The sequence below is a fragment of the Littorina saxatilis genome, linkage group LG13 (assembly GCF_037325665.1).
Source record: "Littorina saxatilis isolate snail1 linkage group LG13, US_GU_Lsax_2.0, whole genome shotgun sequence".
In the NCBI taxonomy this organism is placed as follows: domain Eukaryota; kingdom Metazoa; phylum Mollusca; class Gastropoda; order Littorinimorpha; family Littorinidae; genus Littorina; species Littorina saxatilis.
In genome coordinates this window covers 4,845,981-4,854,387 of record NC_090257.1, presented here as the reverse complement: position 1 = coordinate 4,854,387, position 8,407 = coordinate 4,845,981, and positions in this window count along the sequence as shown.

The window sequence follows — 8,407 nt, the reverse complement described above, 5'->3', positions numbered from 1 at the left end:
AGTGCCTGGCGATTGCACTTTGACTTTGGCCTGCTTGTAAACGACCCAATGCAATTTGGCGGTCTTCTCTGCTCAATCGGGCCATCTTTCGTCGCTGAATTGTCGTCTGATTTCTTTGTGGCGAACAATCCGCTTTTATGGGTTTTGGAAGACATGGTGAGAGCTCAATATTCCCCGAGTTTCACGAGATTACACTGAAGCATGACGAGTGGTCATGCCAAATGAGTAATTTTGACATTGTAGCCACTGATAACGCATGCGTCACGTGCAGAGCTCACTTGTGGCAATGGACGAAAGGTCGACGACCAGATAAACATTTTCTGCAGTTTGGTGGATATCCTTGTAGCCATATAACTAAATTAACCAAATATTACAAGCTATGCGTTTCTTTTTTTGAACAGTATACAATAGCACGTTTTTAAGCACGAAACAAACGGCTGTGGTTCACAAGAACTCTAGCGATGGCTTCTGACTGTTCAGGAGAGGAACGGCGATATGCCTCATAAACCGTCGTCTGCTACGACCCTTGCGTGACCCTGCTTCCGGGCTTTTCTTTTTTCAAACTTTCACAACTTCGAATTGCACTGATCTTGTCTTGATGAAAAAAGAATTCTTTTATGATTAAAGAATGTTTGTGTAACAAGCTGTCAATTTATTATTTAGATTTTAAAAGTTAGGTCTAGCGCAAAAACGCACCACGGTCCAAAAACATTCTGATAATCATCGATCCACGGCTATCGCCAGTTTAAGGGAAGTAACTCATTTTTGACCTGAGTTCAGGATGGGTCCAAAAAGTGTTCGAGACAATCTGCAAAATTAATTCTTTAAAAATTGCTCGCTCTTTTCGTAGGGCACCTAGGATGTTCCCGTTTGGTGAGCGTTCAAATGGAAGGGTGTTTGTACTGTGTGTAAAAGCCTGACAGTATCTGTGATGGTTTACGGGAGGCTTACTGTCCGGGTGTGATTTCCGGGATATTCATAACAGCCGTCCAGCACCAAAACGAGGCGTCATTGTTGTAAAGGGCCAAGTCCACGAAAATAAATTCTTTGAAAATTTCTCACGCTCGACAGAAAGCAGCCAGGATGTTCCCGTTCGGTAAGCGTTTAAATGGAAGTATGCTTGTACTGTATGTAGACGCTCGGGGAGCTCTGTGATGGTTTACGGGAGGCTTACTGTGCCTGTAAGAAAAAGTTGAAATAATCAAGACAGATAATCAGACGGACAGACTTGCAGGTCGATTGGGAAGTAATGAGAGCATCCACCACAAAACACACAGAAGAAACACAGGCACTTAAACAAACAGACCAGCAAACACTGAACACTACCGCCCCCCCCCCCCCACCTCCGGACATTTGTAAAATCTTTTTTTTAAAGGAGATCAAGATTTGTTACAAGATTTGAAGTCACAAGTGTGAAAACCTATGAGTTTTTCAACAGCCTTTTTGACCTTGCTGTAATTAGACCTAAATGGGACGGGCGCAGTGGCGTGGTGGTAAGACGTCGGCCTCCTAATCGGGAGGTCGTGAGTTCGAATCCCGGTCGCTGCCGCCAGGTGGGTTAAGAGTGGAGATTTTTCCGATCTCCCAGGTCAACTTATGTGCAGACCTGCTAGTGACTTAACCCCCTTCGTGTGTACACGCAAGCACAAGACCAAGTGCGCACGGAAAAGATCCTGTAATCCATGTCAGAGTTCGGTGGGTTATGGAAACACGAAAATACCCAGCATGCCTACTCAACGAAAGCGGGGTGAAGCTGACTATGCTCTCAGAGTATAGTGTGGGGAACCCAAATGGGCAAACGAGCTCACACGTAACCAGACAATTCTGGAACGCTGAAGAAGAAGAAGACCTGAAAGGAAGTTGTTACAGTCGAAGCTGACTAAATAACGACCTCCCTAGGGACCGACCAAAAGTGGTTAGTTTGTTGGTTAGTTAGTTAGTTAGTTAGTTAGTTGTTGCTTTTTGGGTCCAGCGGACCATATAGGCCAAATCAGAACCCGTCACAGACAGTTGGATTATGTAGGAGAACAACCCTTTGATTATCCTCCCGAGTGGTCGTTGTGAACAGGTGTTCGCTTACGAGAGGTGGTCGCTTTGGGGGAATAGTCAGTGTGGTGTTAATGCGAGATCAACAAGGCCGGTGAGAAAAATGGTCTTAGGCGGGGAAAAAAACGATATCGTTCCACAGTCAGGCGGCAAGCAGACAGACAGACAAATAAACCCAGTGCCTTTGGGAAAGTCTTGTTCATCACCAACGTATGAAACTTGATTCGCCTAAACAGACAGCGACCAGTCACGTGTGTTCCGCTAAACTCCGCATTCACTTCGACAAAATTGCAGTTGAGACTCCGCATGTTGTTAAAAATCATGCGACACTTCTCAAGATCGGAAGTACAAATGTTTAGCGCATGCCCAGAGTCGTGCCGAAGCCTGGTTTGGAGACCAAACACTGTCTAATTGGTGTTAGTTGTCGGGCGGTGGTGTGAAGCCTGCAACAACCACAGAGCGAGATGGAAAGATACCAGATCATTATAAAAAGCTTCTGATAATCAGCAGGGAGGGAGAGTGAGGAGGGGGGGGGGGGGGGTAGAGAGAGAGAGAGAGAGGGGGTGGGGGTAGACTGAGAGGGAGAGACTGTGTGTGTGTGTGGGTACGTGAGTGTGTGAGTGTGTGTGTGTGTGTGTGCGCGCGCGCGCCGTGTGTGTGTGTGTGTGTGCGTGTGTGTGACTGCATTTAGTTCCCTTTTATGTATTTATGTATGTACATGTATTGAATTGTACACTTACTACAAGACTACAAGAGTAAGGGGGGTCGGGGGGGGGGGGGGTGTCATAAGAAACAAATGTACGAAGACTCATGTTTTCATTGATCTGGCGACTGTCTGTGGGAGAGCTACATGCCTTGCTGTTGGCCAGAGCAGACATCATTGCAAGTCCGATTTCATGACTGAATTATAAATATTTTGTTCGCCGGAGGTGATGTTGCTAATACTGTTTTTCTCTGTTTTACACGTCCATAGTAATAAGTAGCCTGGCACTGCAAACAGTCGTGTCCCAACTACAAAGAAAAACGCTTGAGATCTAGTTTTTGTGTGTTTTTCTTGAAAAATATAACTCGTATTGTAAACGGATTGTATTATCATATTTTTTTAATATTTTGTATTAATGCAATTAACACACGTCTTTGTATTGCAATGAGAATAATTAGCAGCTGTAGACTAACGTTATCTGTAACTGTAGATTCATTCTCCACAAGTATGCACCATTAGTTCTCCACGACAAGTACCGCCCCTTCACCTTGCCTGCTACAAAACGAAGAAGAAGCCCTGACCGTTGATAGATGAGGCACGCTGATTGCTCGTCACACATCATGTCAACTCGCCGCTGATTGGTCTGATTGCTTTGAGGCGCCATCTATCATACAACGGCGCATGCGCACGCAGTGCACCTCTGGCATCCCGGCTGCGCACAAACGATGTTCCGCCTGATCAAAATGAAAGGAAAAGAGACGAAGTGGTCTGGAATCTGGACTTATAGCGGCTTCGTGCCTTAGCGAAGGGGAAGGAGTACTTCAAAGAAGTTTGCAGGCGGGCATATAGGTCTGGCAGCGTGCTTTGTGGTCGCATTAATGGGGTCAAGGACGTTGCTGACATTTTAATTTTGTTGGCTACTAATTTGACAAATTACCGCACCCCAAAACGAAACGGCATATATTTGATTGTGTCGTGTTAAATGATATATATAGAAACGGTAATCCCGCCCTTACAACTGCAATATTAATTTTTATTGCACATGTTTTATCTTTTTTCTCAGACATACAACTCTCTGTCTGTCTGTCTGTCTGTCTGTCTGTCTGTCTGTCTGTCTGTCTGTCTGTCTGTCTGTCTGTCTGTCTCATCTCATTTCCCATCTCGCTCTCTCCCCCTAACTTTCTCTCTCTCTCTCTCTCTCTCTCTCTCTCTCTCTCTCTCTTTTTGAGTTCTCCTTATGTAATTCCTTAAATGCACATTGTGTTGCATTCTGTACAATGTATTTCTGTATTTTATATGATTGAATTTATATTTGTAATGTGCGTCTGTCTTTATGTGTTGTATAAAGGACAGGTTGGAAGAATAGGCTTTGCCTAAAACCTTTATCCTTTTGTAATAAAGTTCTGAGTCTGAGTCTGAGTCTCTCTCTCACTCTTTCGCTCTCTCTCTGTGAATGTTTAAGAGTTACCCCATTTAAACGCCCTCTTATCTTAATGCATTCTTTGGTTAAAAAACTAACTGATAGACATGGTTCCACCATTACTACGCATTGGTTTATTTAAAATAATAAGTTGAAACTGTTCAGGTTAATTAACTAGTCTGAAATTCGATCATTTCCTTTAGCACAACAAAATCTGTCAAAGAACAGTTGCAAAAACACCTTTGTTGTGCACAAAGTAATCCCTGAAATGCTTCTGTGGAAGATTGTGAGATTTTGAAAGGATTTAATGAGAAACGACGCCGATTTAAGAAAGCAGGGCTCCCCAAAGGGTGCGTCCCTGTGTATATACTGTACCCAGTGGAAGCAAAAAACAAAACAGAACAACAACAACAACAACAACAACAACAACAACAACAACAACAACAACAACAACAACAAAAGCATGAGACATTCTTGAAGCGGGTCCCATGACGCACTAAAACTGAAAAAAAGCGGGTCCGGAACGCATCAAATTTGTGGTATCATGCCGTACTGATTTTCAGACTGTATAGTTGCCTGCTTATTTGCACACAGAATGGACAATAACGTACACTTGGTTGGATTTCGGAGACGAGAAAATGTTCTGCGTACATCTGTACCATCGCGAATTTACAGCGTAAATCTAGCCAATACAACAAACACAGAACTTAAAAAAGTCATCCTGGTCTTTGGACCCTCCAAAGTTCCGTTGTGGGGGTCTTTGGACGTCATAACAATTGGGGGTCCCGGGACCCGGTGACGTCCCGACTCGCCCCTCCCATTTCGCCCCCTCCCATCTCGCCCCCAATTCTCTCGGGTTTTGCCAGAGAGGCAATTCGCCCCCGCTCGTAATAATCCATCTTTGTTTTCACACACACTTACACACACACACACACACACACACACACACACACACACACACACACACGCATACACACACGCACGCACGCATACACGCACGCACGCACACACGCACGCACGCACGCACGCACGCACGCACACACACACACGCACACACACACACACACACACACCACTTTTTTCTCTACGACTAGTAGTCAACCCCCGAAGAGCCTTTGTGAAGTGACTTTCACACTGATCGCTACAGAACAGAACTCAGATAAAAACAAGAGGCGAAGCCATCAAGGCTCACGTAAGAAATCGACAAACAGTAACACAAACTCAATCACACACACACACACACACACACACACACACACACACACACACACACACACACACACACACACACACACACACACACACACACACACACACACACACACACACAGAAAGAGCATAGGTGAAACTGTGCAAGAAAGCGAGACACTAGATCTAGATCTGTCTGTCTGCATGTAGCCTACTTACAAGGACACGACTGCCAACTAGTCTCGGCGCGCTCAAAATAATAATGACCGAGACTGTCAGTACTTCCTTCGCGTGACGTCTAACCCTCTTACGTCATAATGTGACGTCAATGTAATGTGACGTCTTCAAATGTTAGAGTTTCTACCACAGACATACACACGCACAGACGCACGCACGCACGCACGCACAGACAGACAAAGTTACGATCGCATAGGCTACACTTACGTGAGCCAAAAACTAAGGTAAACTAGTCATTTTTTAATATTTTTTTTATAAATTGTTGTGTACGAGAAACGTCAAAAATAAACATGACTTCATCGCAAGGAATACGCGGGGACGAATTGCCACTGATTGCGGCGGCGAGTTGACACCCCAGACATGTTGAAAGCAAGCAGCGAGTGAAATCGGCTACTAGCCTACTAAGGCCAAACAAAAATATATGTTGGTTTAGGGTAACCCGACCCACCCTATTGTTTCCCGACGACCCTAAAACTTTTTTTCATTTCTAAAAATAACACCAACAAACCCCACCTCCGGCACATTTTGCGAACCATACTGAGACTTAAAAAAAAAAAAAAAAAAGCCGACCTATTTTTGAAGGTCATGTAATCCTAAACCAACATATATTTGTGTTTGGCCTAAGCGGGGGCGAGATTGGAGGGCCGGCGAGTCGGTACCTCGCCGAATCTTCTAGGTTGAGCGTCTGTGAGTCTCATACGTGTCTTCTTGGCCCTCTCTTGAAGTAAAGAAATATCTTACGTGAAAAGCGAAACAAAGTCCGAGAAGACGTCAAAATGCAAATTATTGTGTCACGTAAAAATTATGTCACTTCTTCTGCATGTCTTCCGAGGAACAGGTCGAAAAATGGTTGCGAAGAAAACAAACCTACGCTTCTTTACAGAAATAATAATAACAAGAAATTCCTCCGAGGTAGGAAAAACACCCCCGTTGGTCAAAGGGAAATAACCATTCTCACTGCCACCAACTGAGAAGGTTATTTCCCTTTGACCATTAATATGTCCCTCTATAAGTCCTTGTAGAATCTTAATCCACCAATAACTCCCTAACCGTGTGTTTGACTGGTCCCAATTTTTGTAAGGACCGTCTCAGGAATGTATAGAACCTGTTGACCAAGTTTGGTGACGATCGGTCCGTTCATTCTTGAGATCTATATGCGAACACAAACAAACAAACAAACAAACAAACAAACACATCGAGCGAAACCTATACACACCCCTATACCGGGGGTGTAACAACAAGGTATCTTGTCCAGTGTTACTTGCGTTTTAACGTGCAAGCTTCAAAATCTCCCTACCTTCAAAGCAGACGACAAGCAGACGTCTTCATATACTTCCAAGGGAGGATTTGTTTTTTCACAAAGTCTTGCAAGACTCAAACTGACATACTTCTCCACGCTTCCTTTTCTTGTCATATTCAGCTGCTTCGCGGCAATAAATTGGGTGGTTTTCTCAACACGTCTTACTTATCTTGTCAGTCAAGACGCACGCAGAACACAGTGCTGAATAATCACATGCACTGATTGGAATACGAAAAGATCTTCAATGACGAAAGCTGAATTGATGTCACAATCAAACACGCGGGTCGCACCTATATCTCAAGAAATAAGAGTAGTGCGAAGACACTGCCCTTACAGTATGAGATCACTGCCAGACTGCAAGAATCGGTATCGTATTCCATTAACATGGTACCTCGCTTATAACTTGACAATGAAAGAAAATGGTTGTGAAGAAAGCAAGGTGGAGGTTGGGAAAGGGATGTGGTGGAGACGACATCACGAAGTTGAGCACAACTTAACAATATACAATGCACTACGGAAGTCTTGACGGAAGAACTACATGTATACCGTTCTTAGCTATAAGATATGCGCCTGAGAAACACGTGTGCTAATATTGGCTCGGGGGAGGAAGACAAACCACAATTCTTAAGTTTTGTGTTTGATGTTTTTGTGTGTGGTTTGCAACTGCTTAAAAGGATTGACCCAAAATCAAAGTGCCGCTTCACGTGTTAGAAAACGTGGCACTTGGAATCACCAAATCAAATTTCTTAGCTTTTAACGTTCAATTACGCTGGTGTATAGCCCTAGAGCAAACAAATCAATAAGACCAAATCGCCCAAGGTCCACACGGTATGTCTGTCAATCGGTGAAGTAAGTGAATGTATTTGAAAACGTTGCAGGCTCGAGAAAGTCATAGAAAATACAGAGATAGAAAATATGAGATAATTGTTTTCATTTGATATTTTTCGAGGGTTATAGAATAAGCATGTATCGTACTTTTTTGTGTGTGTTACACGTGCGTCTAGCCTTTTTTTTAAATTTTTTTTTTAATAACAAACAAATATTTCAAGGCAAAATATCAACAGAATTTACAAGAAACCAACACATTGATTTTGATTAGCGAGAATGAGTTCATGAAGTAAAGAAAAATAGTACAGAGAAATTGATATAGAGGGGAAGAGAGATACAGATATGATATGATATGATATGATATGATATGATATGATATGATATGATATGATATGATATGATATGATATGATATGATATGATATGATATGATATGATATGATATGATATAATAGGATATATGATATGATATGATATGATATGATATGATATGATATGATATGATATGATATGATATGATATGATATGATATGATATGATATGATATGATATGATATGATATGATATGATATGATATGATATGATATGATATGATATGATACATGTGTGTATTTTTCCGAGGATAATAGAATAAGCATTCTCTTTCTGTTTTGCATCCAAACCTCGCCTTGGTGTGCGAAAGGAAG